Source organism: Colobus angolensis, unplaced genomic scaffold (assembly GCF_000951035.1).
Source record: "Colobus angolensis palliatus isolate OR3802 unplaced genomic scaffold, Cang.pa_1.0 Scaffold66, whole genome shotgun sequence".
Classification (NCBI taxonomy): Eukaryota; Metazoa; Chordata; class Mammalia; order Primates; family Cercopithecidae; genus Colobus; species Colobus angolensis.
The window spans coordinates 3980438-3991249 of NW_012120265.1; the positions used below are offsets into that span (position 1 = coordinate 3980438).

The 10812-nt window shown below is 57.9% G+C and overlaps 1 pseudogene; it reads right to left on the minus strand.

Annotated features, from left to right (window-relative positions):
* Nucleotides 1-5117: 5117 nt before the first annotated feature.
* On the minus strand, nucleotides 5118-9108 carry LOC105500420 (annotated as a pseudogene).
* Between the last annotated feature and the right edge of the window lie 1704 nt (nucleotides 9109-10812).

Here is a 10812-nt window from a genome sequence, read left to right on the forward strand (position 1 = left end):
TCCTTCCTTCCTTCCTTCCTTCCTTCCTTCCTTCCTTCCTTAAGGACTGCCTGTGGATGACTGCCGTTTGGGGCAGCGAGTCTTCTGTCTATTCAGAGGCTGCTTCCTCTTGGCCCTGCCCTGGAGGTCATGAAGATGAAGGGAAAGAGGTCCCCCTGGGAACTTCCACCAGATCAACCTGGATGTCAGCCGTACACTGAGAAATCACATGATGTTCCAGCCACAATACAGTGAGGCTTGCCGGGCTGGAGATTCCCTGGGGAGATGGGGTGAACCAGAGGGATGGAGGCTTCACCAGAAGAGAGGCAGGGGTCACCCAGGAGGGGTGACAGAGCCACCAAAAGCTCTCCAGGCCCAGGGGGAAGCTAGCACCATGAACCTAGTGCCTTCCTGGCTCCAAGCCCTGGGCCTGGCCGGGATATGTGGGGCCACAGCCCAAGTGGCTCCCAAGGAGACAGAGAGCAATGAACAAAATCATGAGAAATGGTGGAAAGTGCGGTGACCCACGGGAGGGTGGCAGGGTGAGGGGCTCGGGAGCCTTCCCAAGCAACACTGACGACACCAAATGCCGGGAGGATGTGGGGCCCCGGGGACTCTTGTCCCTGCCAGGTGGGAATGCGACAGGGCACAGCCCCTTTGGAAGCCCACCGGAAGGCTCTTCATGAAACTCAGTGGACCTCGCGCCACATGTCCCAGAAGAGTCTCAGAGACTGACCCCACTGATTTGAAAACTGACGGCCACGTAAAGCCTGCATGCCACGTCCACGGCTTGATTCACCGTCACCCACAGTTGAAGGCTACCAAGACAACCTTCAACACGGGAATAGTAAAATCCACTTTTACCAAAACATTTCATAAAACTCAGTGACCCTGAAGAGCTCACTGCTTATTCCACGCATCATCTGGACCTGGAATTGGATTCCTTGTTGGAACACGACAGAGAGAACAAAACAGCATCTGTGTGAACCCAAACCCTCTTTTCTCTCTTTCCTAGGCTGCAGCATGTCTTTCTTGTCCTGGTGGCATATTCTGCATCTAACCCCGTGAGTATTCCCGGGCAACAGTATTCCCGGGTCACATTCCCATATCCACAGGCATGGGTGTCTTGGGTCGGGGTATCATCGCTTCTTTAAAATTCAGTATCTGATACCTACCAAGACGCAGCGGGTAGGACTCAAGCTCGCTGCTGGCTTGAACATTCAAGCAAGGCTGGGAGGGAGGGTCTCAGAGGGGTCACGCTGAGATGGAGGGGGCTCAGGCATGGATTCCTGGTCTGAGCCTGACCCCCAATCTCAGAACAAGAAATGACGCCTTCCTCCTGGGCTTGCCCCAAGGCCCAGGAGTTGGTCAGTGTCCCAGAATGGTCCTCCCAGGAGGCATTTTTGACAAATTGCCACAGTACCTGATGGGCGTGGCTCTTGTTACGAAATGAGTGTGGATCCCGCGGAAGCTGTTTCTTCACTGGAAAACTGGCAGGGATCCAATGTCCCCTCTGCCCGAACTCCATTGGAGCAGCAGACAGGGAGGGGTTTCCCAAAGTGCCTGCTCCCCGTGGGTCCCCAGTTTCCAGATCGCTCCTGGAGGGACAGCCACTGAGCTGGCTCCATGGGCCGCACACACAGGGTCTGGACCCAGCCTCCCTCTTGTACCTGGCAGGCAGCCCCTGGGTCTTCCCAGGACCCTGTATGTGGCAGGCCCCCAGCCCGCCCTGTTGGCCAGCCTAGCTCACAGATGCTGTCCCAAGCCTGGCACGGTGGCCTCCTTGGTCTGGCATCTGAAGGGGAGGGACATTCATGGTCCTCTCCTATGTTCTCTTGGGCCACATGGGCTTGGACACTCACCATAGGGGTCTCTTTGGACTCCTTGTCAACTGAGACGTGCATGACCTGCTCAGTCCTGACACCCAGTGTCAGGAGAGGGGTGAAGAGGCTGCACCCCAAATTCCCCAGGGCCTGTGGCAAGCCTCTCCAATGATGTCAGTACTCTCAGGTGACCTCAGCCCTCCCAGGTGACCTCAGCCCTCCCAGGTGACATCCTTCCATGGTGACTCTGGCTCTTGCAGGAGTTGAGCTACTGTAGGATCATGAGCCGCATTGCTGCCACTCTCCTCTATCTGCCCGGAAAAGACAGCATCCGAGTGCTGGTCCAGCTGCTGGCCAGTGAGAGCCACTCCCTGCAGGGTAGGTGGACAGCTGCCCCCAGGGACTCACGCAGCCAGGCCCGGGGACGGTCACCCTGGCTAGGTGATCCCAGCTTGCAGGCAAGGCACCTTCCTTGTGTCCCCAGCTCATTTGGAGCCTCTGGGATGTTGCCTGCTGTGGGTCAAGTAGGAGCCTGGGACTGGATAGGGACCCCCACACCCTGACTTAGACACCTCTCATCCCCATCAGCAGAGGGCATTGCAGCCTCCCTGTGGCTGCCTTCTGTATCCTGGAGCCTCGGTGTTCCAGCCTCGACTGCGCAGGCAACGCTCACCTCCCTGAGGGTCCTCCTGCCTCCTGGTGGCTGACTGTGCTCCTAGCCACCCTCGCCACCCTCAGACAGGCAGATGAAACCCAGACAGTAATGCTTCCTCATCGCATGTCCCCCCGCCTGACCCCACGAACTTCCAGAAGACGGTAATGCACCCCCAGCACCCACCCCGCTCACCCTGCTGGCCCCTGTCTGCCACGTTCCTCCCTCTCGGCCTCCATGGCAGCCCTGTCCTCCTAATACCTCAGCTCAAGGCCCCACTGGGCAGCTCCTCCTGCCAGGATCCAGGGGACATTCCTGCCCCTCCTCTCCTGGGTCAAGGCTGCATGCTGGAGTGGCCAAATGGGAGGGTGGGAGGTCTGGGGGTTTGAGGACCCCTGCCAGTGCCTAGCTCTTCCAGTTGACCGCTCCACATCTAGGGAGCAGGCTTTGATTTTGTGAAAAGTTGCGGGCGCTCAGGATTCTACAGTTCAAATTGTGCCAGGCCCCAGAGACTCTAAGCCCAGCCGGGACACGTGTTAGGTACATCATCCCCGAAGCTCATGAGGACTTGGTGAGGAGACGGTCCCCTCGGCTCTTCCCCAGAAGCTTGGGGATCGGGGGAGAGGGAGGTTCTGGCTCCTCCTCATGGGGGCTGAGAGGTCGAGTCCCAGCAGGGGTCAGACCTGGGATGTAGAGGTCTCCATGGGATTGTAGTTGGGTTTCCTTTTTCTGCTCTGGAGCAGGCAGAGGCTCTGGGACGGGGGCCGGGCTCTGGCTGAACGAGGCTAAGGGAAGTGTGTCCACCGAAAGTCCATGCAGGGGGCAGGTGTGGCGGGGCGCCCTGGGGACTGCCCAGTGTTCTGCCCCTTAGGGAACGGCTGCAGAGGGGCCTGAAATAGGGATGTTTTGGGGGCAGCCCAAGGGGCCCTGAGCTCCTCTGCTCCTCCCATCAGGACAAGGATGAGCTGTGTGCCCAAAATTCCATGTTTACACTGGCTCCTCTGGTGCTTTAAATGGGGGTAATGAGGCACTGGAAGCTCCCAGCCCAGGGACCCTCCTGCCCTGCACTACCTGGCTCCCCCAGCCTGGAGGTCCAGCTCCCCCAGGAGGACCTGGCTGGCTCACCTCCAGCCCACAGGAGGCACAGGCAGGTCCCCATAGGTCACACAAGGCAGGCAACGCTCGAGAAGGGGCATCCCACAGCAGAGGCCAGGGCAGAATGGGCCAGGTCTCCACTTGGGAGAGCCCAGGGAAGTCCAAGGCCCTGGGGAGCCCCTCCTTCCAGGAGCCACATCCCTGCTGAGATGAGTCCTCTCCATGAGGAGCTGCAAGACCTCTTCTGACCCAGCCTCACAGTGGCAGCTCATCCCATGGGGAGGGGTCCTTGGCACTCCAGGGGACTGAAACCACAGTGAGCCCTGCTTGGGCCACCAGCTTCCAGCCTGGAAGGGCCAGGTCCTCTCACGCCTGCTGTCCCCACAGATCCCCTTGGGGTTCAGCCTGAAGATGAAGCATGCAATAATGGCAATGGCACCCATAGCCTTCAAGGTTCACAGAAGCAAGTACCCCCGTGCCTGAGATTTCCTGGGGAGCTCACGGGACAGACAGCTGTCCCCATGACCCTCTGCTCTGGTCAGAAGGGATGGCCAGGGATGGCCAGGCCTGGCCTGTCGGGCTGGCAGGGCAGAGCGAGTTCTCCCAGACCCTGAGCCCACCCTTGAAATGAATGATCCATGCGAAAGGTGGGAGTATGGTGGGCAGCTCCTTGCCTGGGCCTCCCCCCGGCCGTGGCCTCCTGTGCACAGCTGGACCCCAGGGGCGGCCACAGAACGACCCAGTGCTGCCCAGTGGGAGGTGGCAGCGTTGGAAACGGGGTGTGGGCACCAACCCCTCCCAGGAACGCCTCCTGGCCTGATGCCCTCCCTGTCCCTTGAGCGACCATGAACCTGTCCCAGTCCAGCCTGTGGGAGGGAGTTCTTTCAGGACCAGTTCTCCCAGGCATGGGTCCTGGAGGATGCCACCGGGCTCAGGCACTTTGAGGCCTTTGTGGGGGAACTGATGAGCCAGTGCTGGAACCTGCCACCCCCTGGTGGGCTCCAGCACCAGGTCCCCTCCCAAGTCACCCTCTGGAGCGTTCGATAGTGGAGAGGGCCCTGGCTCCGCCAGCCCTACTACCTGGCCCTTCCTTCTACACCTCTTTTTCTGCCTTTTCCTCCTCTACACTAAGCAGCTTCTGGGCAGGTGCTGAGCGCATATGTAATGGACATGCTGCTCAGACAGGCGGGGGCTGGGGAAAGACCCCTCAACGCCTCCTGTGGTTTTTACATCCTTTCCCCTCTGTGCGAGCTCCCTGAACCACCATTCCAACATCAACAGATGCCGGGAGGAGCAGGGGCCGCTTGCTCCAGAGCACCCCTCCAAGGAAGTCAGGGCAATAAGCCTTGAGCCAGGGGAACAAGAGAATCAGTGTCACTGACCCAGAGGATTCGTGGAGAGGACACGGGTAGGAGCCCTGGCCAGAGCCAGATCCAAGAGTTCAGCCAGGTGTGGGAATGATCTAGTCCAGGCATGGAGTGGACGGTCCCGGAGGGCAAAGGGGGCCCCATGCCTGGGACCATCTCACCCACTGTGGAGACAGTGTCTCATGTGAGATGGCAAGGGGCCTAGGTGACAGCCAAGGCCTCTCCCACCTGGTTCTGAATCAGGGCTGCTACCCAGACCACACAACCCTGGGATGAAGGGGTGAAGGAGGAAGTCTGGAGCCAGCCCGAATCCTAAGCCACTGCCCCAGGAGTGACATGAGGCACCCCAATAGCTCCCTGTGCCCTGAAGGATCCATGCACCCCTTGCTCTGTGATCAGCAGCCTGCTGGGGTGTCCTCAGAGTCAGACTCAAGAAGCCACACAGGGATGCTGAGGACACCAGAGACCCAGGTCTGTGGGGCCCAGCTTTGTGGGGACTTAATGGACTTGGTGGAGAAGCTGACCACTCACGTCTGCTATTTTTGCAGCCAAACCCGATCGAGGGTGCCTGGCACCCAGGCCTCCATGAGCATTAAGCCCCTCTGCAAGGGAGACAGGCTGGCCCACCCCTGCCTACCAGCTTAACTCTACAGGCCCATGCAGCCAGCCCCTTACCCCAGAATGCAACCCTGGTCCTCTCCCACCCCGGCCTGGCTGGCAGTCTCCAAGACTGAGGCCCAGGGGCACGAAGGAGCTTCCAGAAAACTCAAGGCAGCAGGTTGCTCTCTGGGGATCCTGAGGGTTCAGAATGGACCCATGCATTTTCTGAACTCCCTTCGGAAGCTGCCCGGAGACTTGGCTGTCAGAGGCCCGTGGTTCCCATTGTAAAATTTTGAACAGGGATGCTGGGCTCCGTCCCTTCCATATCCACCCCTACCCAGCCCCAGGACCATTAATGGGGCCCAGCCCTGCAACCCCATCTTGGCCACAACACCAGGCCCTGCTGGGCCCCGTGAGAATGGAGAGGCAGGTCCAGAGGTAAGTCCCTTGCGTGGGGGCACTTGCATCAGACCCCTCTTGGTGGGCAATGACTAGCACGGCGTGGAAGGAACCAGGGCAGCTCCCAGCCAGTTGCTCTGCAACCCCAGATGGCTCCTGGGCCTTGTGAAGTCCTTCTCAACAGGGAAGCTGGTCCCTCTCAGGCCGCCAGAGGGAGGGGTGAACATGGTGTCCTCCCAGCCCTGGCCAGCCAGGAGCATGCCTTGTGGCCTCTGATTTGGCTTGTTGGACAGAGTCACCTCCAGGGGGCACACATCCTAGGTCCAGAGGGGCCCGGCCTTAACTCCAGCCCTGGTTGGTAGGGGAGGGCACCAGGGGTGCCATGGGCCTTTAGTTGCAGCACACATGACCACGCAGGGGACATGGCACACCTCACCTGGTTGTTGTACCATTTCAGGTCAGAAAACTCCAACAAGAACTTGCTGCAGGAACATGAGGTTCTGAGCCTGTGCAGGAGCAGGACATCAAGGACTGCTTGAGGGCGACCATGGCTACAGCGACTGTGGCCTCTTCCCAGCCTCGTCTGTGCAGTGCAGGTGATCCATGACTCCAAGCTGGGACTGGCAGGTGATGGTGGCCCTAGCATCTCGGCCACACTGCCAACATGCTGCTGGGAGGCTTTGAGGCCATGCCTGGTATCCTGCCCACCTCCTTGAGACCCCTTCCTGACACTTTCTAGCCAGTGCTACAGCTGCAGCATGTGTCACCACTGAATACCTTCCAGCAGCCGGTGCAGGCTTCAGATGGCAGGGGTGCTCAGCAGCCGTGGCCTCAGCAGCTCTTTCGTGGCAACCAGGACAGTCAGGGCAGTGATGATGCCTAGGACAAGTGGGATGGCAGTTCCATGATGGTGGATGAACCTCGTGGCAGTTCACACCTGGTCCTCAGTGGCTCCCTGGGCTCCTGTGGTGGTAACAGCTTGGCCACCACGAGGCACAGTCTCAACTGCTTCCCCACCTGTCAAGTCAGGCAGGGAGGCCTTGTGCTTGGTGAGGTGTTGGGCTCTGTGAAGGACGGGGACAAGCTGTGCATGGCTCTGTGGCTCTATGGCCTCAAATGGCAGGAGAACCCCTACTCCTTCCAGTGCACTACCGGCGACACCACTCAGTAGAACAAGTTCAAGGGCATGAATAGCGTCCTGTCTTGCAAGCTGGTAACCATGCACAGGTAGGTCCCAGTGCATGGCGCAACAAGCACTTGGACCGACTGGATGCGTGTCTGGTGACATTCCTGGCCCTCTCTGTGCCCCACCCACCTGAGAAGTGGGCCATGGGTTGCTTCCAGGAGGACTTCATCTCCAAGCACAGGAAGAGCCTGATCTGTGGGATGAGCCACACGGCTGGCTGCCCAGTGCTGGCAGTGCCACGTCCTCCAGCACTTCCTGATGTGCCCCAGCAGCACCGAAAGAAGGCCTGGAAACAAGGCAAGAGGAAGGCCTTCTGTATAGCACGGCACCTCTTGAGGAAAGAAAATAAGACAACTGCCTCCAATCCAAGCAGAGCAGATCAGCGAGAAGGTGGGCATCACTTGGGGAAGTGGATGTGGGAATCAAAGATGAACACTGGATATGTGTCCTGGTCATGGGAGGTGGGTGGTGCGAGAAAGGTGACATTGTGGGTGCCAGCTCGTTCCTGACCCTGAGCACTCCACCACCACCGCCCTCGACCTGCAGGAGGTGGAGAGCATGACTGACAGCTCCATGTTTTCTCAGGAAGGTGGACGACAGTGCTGCTGCTCAGCCACAGGGCATGGAGTTCACGACAAGCAGGTGAGGGGCTTTGAGAAGGAACATCAGCAGGGGGCCATCCCTCCCACAGCCTCAGCCAGGCTTTGGAGTGGGCCCAGCACGGCTTCTGGGTGGGCCTGAAGCAGCCCATCACCTTCGCCGGAGGTGCCTACGATGCCGTCATCAAGCTCTTCCCAGACTGGCCCAGGCGGGACCTGGATTCTGTCTCAGACCTGTTGCTGCCGTCAAAGTGGCAACGCATCAAATTCCCAGATGTCCGCCATGTTCACAGAGGAGCTCCTACCAAAGTCATGGGGAGCAGGAGACTCGTAGGAGGAGGAATGATGGAGGTGTGGGGGCTGCTGGCATTCAGGAGCGTGGGACACGAGTTCTTTGGCCACTTTGGCTGAAATTCACCATCTCCATCCAATTAGAGGGAGAGATTTGAGATCACAGATGCAGCACTTTTCACCAGAGAAAAATATTTTTTTTTCCAAAAATCGATCTAGAATTTGGAAGCAGCTCTTTATAAAGATGAGAGTGTTGAGTGACTGGATGTTGGGTTGGGGACTTTTTCCAGTTCAAGGATAATTTCTACAGCAGAATAAAAACTTCTATCAAAGAGCCATGGCCAACTATCTGTGGTAGTACAAGGATGGTTTTATGTTCAACTGAGGCCGGTTTAGAATAGAGAATTATGTGGGAAATAAACAGAGAACATGGCGATGGAACCATGTGTTGTAACTTCGTAGGCATCCATACTATGGAAGTTCCTTCCTTCTCTCCTTCCTGCTGCGTGTGCCTCCTCCCAGCATCGGGCATCCCCACGTCCTGGGCCTGTGCTGGGAGAGATATAAAGGACACCACTGGCTATAGGCTAGGGGACTGGCATGGTCAGGGGAGCCTGTGAAGTCAGAGTAGCCCCTGAGGACCAGTCCTGGGATGCCTGTGTCCAACTGACCAGGCCCCTGCTGACCAGGGCCCCATGGACTGGGGCCTCTGCCATGACCTGGCCTTCGCTGAATGGGCCCTGATAACCAGGACCCCACTGAAGAGTCACTGCTGATGAGGCCCCACTCACCAGGCCTTACTGACTGGACTCCACCTGACTAGGCCCAGGCTGACCAGGTTGTTACTGACCAGGCCCCACTGGCAGCTGCTCTTCCCCCCAGCCAAGCCAGACCCCCATTGATTGGGTCCAGTGATCAGTCAGCCAGTGGCCAGAGCTGCACTGACCAGGTCTCCGCTGACTAGTTACTTACTAACCAAGCTCCTGGAAACCAGGTTCACGCTGACCAGGCACAAGGCCCCACTGACTAGGTCTTCGTGAAAAGGCCCTCACTGCCCGGACTCCACTAACTAGGCTTCATGAATGAGACTTTCACCGATAATGTCTTTGCTGGTCATGCCTCCACTACCCAGGCTTCTAGTGATTATGTCCCCTTGGGTCACGTCCCTCTTGACTGAACAGGCCCACACTTGAACAGGCCCCCAATGTCTATCCCCTGCACTGACTAGGCCCTCACATCCAAGTCCCACTGACCGGATATTCTGGCCAGGTTTTCACCGACTATGTCCCACTGCCAGACTCTAAGAACTAGGCCCCACTGGCCAGGCCCTCTCTGACCAGGTTTCTGCTGACAAGAACCTGCTGAAAGGTGTTTGCTGACTAGGTCAGTCCTAACCAGATCATCCATGACCAAGGTCCCCACTGATCATGTTTTCACTGACCAGGCCCAAAAGGACTAGGCCCCAGTGACCAGGTCCACCACTGAGCAGGCACTGCTGACAAGGTCCCCATGGAACAGGCCCCCACTGTCAGGCCCCCATTGACTAAGCCACAATGACTACATCACAGCGGACCAGGCCCTGGTTATTAGGTTTAAGGGACAAAATCCTTAACCACCAGGTCCCACTGGCCAGCTCCCCACCCAACAGGTCCCCATAGATGACCCTGAGTTACCAGGACCCCACTAACCAGACCTCTACAGACTAGGCCCCAATAACCAAGACCCACAGACAAGGCCCTCACTCACTGGGCTTCAACTGATGAGATTCTGACTGACCAGGTACTTAATGACCAGACTAGGTCATTTATTGACTAGGCCCCCACTACCCAGGACCCCAGTGACCAGGTCCCCACTAATCAGGTCCCAAGTCACCAGACCCCCACTGACTGTCCCAACTGACAAGGCCCCCACTGCCTAGGCTTCCACTGACCAGGTCCACACTGACCAGGCCTCAAGAGATGAGGCCCCAACTTACCAAGAACCCACTGACTAGAGAGACCTCCACCGACTGGGCCCAACTGACAAGGTTCCAACTGACCATGTTTTTACTGACCTGACTTTACTGAACAGGCCCCACAACTCAGTATCCAGTGACCAGACTCTCACTGACTAGGTCTCACTGTCAGGCCTCAAGTGACCAGGCCTCACTATCCAGGACACACTCATGAGGCTTCCACTGCCAGGCTCCCACTGACTGGGCCCAACTGACGAGGCCCTCAATGACCAGGTCCTTAACTGATGAGGTTCCAACTGACCAGGTCCTTAGTGACAGACCTTTACTGACTAGCCCCCACTAACCAGGACCCCACTAAACAGGTGCCCACTGACAAGATCCCAGTTGATCATATCCCCAATGTCCAGGTTTCACTGACTAGGCCCCACCAAACCTGGTCCCACTGACAAGCCTCCAGCTGACCGGGTCCCCACTGACTGGGACCCAACTTACAAGGCCCCATTAGCCAGGCCTCACTGACCAGGACTCCACTGACTGGGCCCCATCTGATAAGGTTCTGATTGACCAAGTCCTTAATGAACAGGCCTTTACTGACCAGGCCCCACTCCCCATGACCCCAGTGACAAGACCCTCACTGACCAGGTTCCACGGCCAGGCCTCCAGTGACCAGGCCTCACTATCCAGAACCCATGGATGAGGCTTCCACTGCCAGGCGGACTGGGGCCCAACTGACGAGATTCCAACTGACCACTTCCTTCACTGATGAGGTTCTAACTGACCATGTCCTTAACTGACAAGTTCCACCTGCCCAAGTCCTTAACTGATGAGGTTCCAACTGACCAGGTCCTTAACTGATGAGGTTCTGAC